The 3,331-nt window shown below is 29.3% G+C and overlaps 1 protein-coding gene across 1 annotated transcript in view; it reads left to right on the plus strand.

Moving 5' to 3' along the window:
- GABA-B-R3 (gamma-aminobutyric acid type B receptor subunit 3) overlaps nucleotides 1-3,331 on the plus strand; it is a gene marked incomplete at its 5' end in the record, with an annotated part of 146,324 nt that overhangs the window by 70,841 nt on the left and 72,152 nt on the right.

A 3,331-nucleotide genomic window follows, 5' to 3' on the forward strand; every position in this document is an offset into this window, starting at 1 on the left:
GAATATATTATACATAAAATTATTAAACAAGTAAAGCTACAGCATTTTTCAGGTGGAATGACAGTTTTTGGCCGATAGTTACTTTTTTGTTGGTACTTACAACACTGGCCAATTATATGGGTTTGCTGAATTTTTGTTATTCTATTTTTAAAAATTCGAGCATAAAATATCCTGAAATTCTGAACCCCGTTAGGTTTTCGCTGGAAAACACACTTAAAGTTTCATAAAAATAATATATTAAAAAGGGGACATATTTATTGATTATTAAATTTAATAATGACTAATAAGTTCAATACCCTATCTGATTCAGGTCAAGTTGGATTGCCGTATTATCTTACCCTCTTAAGTTGCCAATCTGCTATTGAGAGATTAGAAAGATTAAGAGATTTATTGCTAATTAATTTGATTTATCGAATAATTAATTAATTGGTCAATGAAAATCAAATTCATGACTAAGGCACACCCCTCACGGGTCGTTGCCTGTTCGATGCCATTCGGGCGGGACCAGCAAGAAACCATATGTCTCCAGCGTTCAATAGATCGCTTTAATACAATGGCAAGTTCTTTACACTACGAGTGCTGAGGATCATGATACATTATTATATTATATTATAATAAGTACAGAAGATTACAGTAACTACGAAAATTAAGAACTGACATCACAGGCTATTCAACATAGTAAAATATAGTGTTTGTTTTTTTTTTTAGAAAATTAGTTTGAAGAATATTAGTCAAATAATTCGTTGCAAAATTTTTACTTTTTGAAAAATAAAAATAAATAGTTCTTTAAAAGAATGACACTGGATGAGTATCTTTATTTCATTTTTCAAATTTATCACACAAATATTCTAATAAGATTTCAATATTTTCGATTAGTGAAAGAAACACTGGCATTTAATTTGATACGCTCAAAGGGAAATTAAACGAATCGTCTGTTTTGAATTGAAATAGTAGATTAACGAAATCAAAATTTATATCTTTTTAGTCTTGAGATCGTAAACAGAGAAAAATGTACCATTCCATAAGACGTTAAATACCATAAAAAATTAACAAAACAAAGACAGTTATCAATATAAATTATTTTCCATGCCTGATAAAGCTTGTAAAAAGGGTTAAAAAAATTAACATATGGTGTTCCAAGTATCTTTGGCTAAACATAGGTGTGTGGTGTGAACAAACTTTTTTAACTTAAGCAATATTGGAATATTGAGAACAATTGAATTGACCAAATAAGATGAAGACTTGTATTCTATAAACTTCCTAAGGTAATGAGAGCACATTGTTCTCACTTCTTTAAATGCATACTTCTTTCATTAATATGTCAATAACAATATAGTATTTGCATATATATGAAGAAGATGATCAGGATTGCTATCAAAAACCGCTTTTTTGACAGCAACCCTGACCATATATATATATATACTATTTGCATAGTTCTAAACATAATGATATATGGTTTATATATAAAAAAATGAAACGTCCAATATGTGAATGTAATAACTCACTAACCTATTCATTAATGTAATTTAGAAATGATGATGCCTTTAAAATTGAAATTATTAATAGTGGTACCGTATGTGGTATTCTGTAGACATGCATACTGGATGCATGTAGACATGCAAGGCTGAGTTTTAAAAAGTAATGACACTGGTATTAAAAAAAAATTGTCTTATACAAAAATATATATATATATATAATTCATTTAATCTCATGAGATCATTGCCATACATTTGAAAGAAAAATAAATTTTAAAGTACAGCTGGATACAAAACAAAATTTGTTATAATGAACGGCACCTGGTTTAAAAAAAAAAAAAAAGTATTTCTAAAAAGAAAAGAGAGAGACCGTAGAACAGATCTTCCCAATAAATCATAGTAAACAAATATTTATAGAAATATAATTATGACTGGTATAAACTTTTCCGACTCATTTAATAGTGAAATTGACTGTTTAAATCCATAAGTTTACAATCATGGTGTTTTTTTTTCTAATAACATTTGTCAGTAGGAAGCCATATGTATCGCACACATACATATTCATGCAGAAACTTGTTATTTATTATTTTGGAAAATAAAAAAACGTCTTATACACTCGTCTTTTTAGTATAATCCATCATTTTTTTTAAAATCAAAATTAAGTATCATGAAACCACTCTAATAGACTAAATGTTTGCTTGGGATCGGATTCATCAATAAAAATGCCTATCAATATTTTTTTTATCGAATCTTCACTTGCCCACATGAAACTACCTGGCAGATCAGAAAGGGAAAAAACGGTGCCTCGTAGATATAAGAAGTAACCGGCTATTTTTATCAAGTTTCGCTTATCGAGGATGGAAGGGATTAATGACTACAAAAACTTTATCAGCACAGCTCAGGTAGGTTTCCTTAAAGATCCATGAAGAATTTATACTTTTTTTCTAAAGATATTTGAAGTAATCTATCGAGGACTATATAAGTTATTTTGTCGAAAAAAATAATAGATACCAATAAAATCCTAATGATCAAAGATGTAAAATCGAGATGGAAATGTAATCTACTAATATTAATCGTTTCCCAAAATCACTGAACTACATGATCAGTTTGATAGTCTTTGAGGGCGAAAAAATTCAAAGTTAACCAAACAAATCAATTTATTATATGTAGTATGCTAGATAATAAATTTAATACTAAACGTAATATAATCTATTACAGTTTAGTATTTTTTAGAAAATATTTATCAATTAAATTCTGAAAGAATCTTTCATTTATTTCTAATATTCAAGAAAGCAGATTCGGATTCGTTTTTATTATCCTAGAATACTTTTCCGAAAAGTTGATATACATAAGCCTTTCCAATTAAGGCCAAATTATAAATTAAGATTTGTATGCCAAAATCCTTCCGAAACAAACTTCTTCAGAACATAGTGGCAACTGTGTTAGGAGCTGAAGAACTCGGTGGTTTTCTTGAAAGCGTCATCACACGAGATGTGTCTTGGTTTTGATGTAGAACTTATTCATACCAAAACACGCGTCATTTGATTTTTTTTTTTTTTTTTTTTTGGCAGTGCCTGGAGCATTTATCTTCAATAATTCTTCCATTCATGTCAGACTGGTAGTAAAAACTTCTGCTAGCAGGGAGCAGCATTCTAGTGACATAAGACCACCGAAACAGAAAAGACGAGACTGCTCAAAATAGAGGACTTATGAGGAAATAGTATTGGAAAAGAAATTAACCGATATTCAGGGCGACGATATTAAATTACCTTGCTTTTATTTATTCAGAAAAGTAGATCCAATATTGTCAGACCAGACATCTATCGGTGGGTACCAAAATAACAGGAAACATGATA

Source organism: Halyomorpha halys, unplaced genomic scaffold, assembly GCF_000696795.3.
Source record: "Halyomorpha halys isolate HHAL.00 unplaced genomic scaffold, Hhal_1.1 Scaffold585.1, whole genome shotgun sequence".
Taxonomy (NCBI): Eukaryota; Metazoa; Arthropoda; class Insecta; order Hemiptera; family Pentatomidae; genus Halyomorpha; species Halyomorpha halys.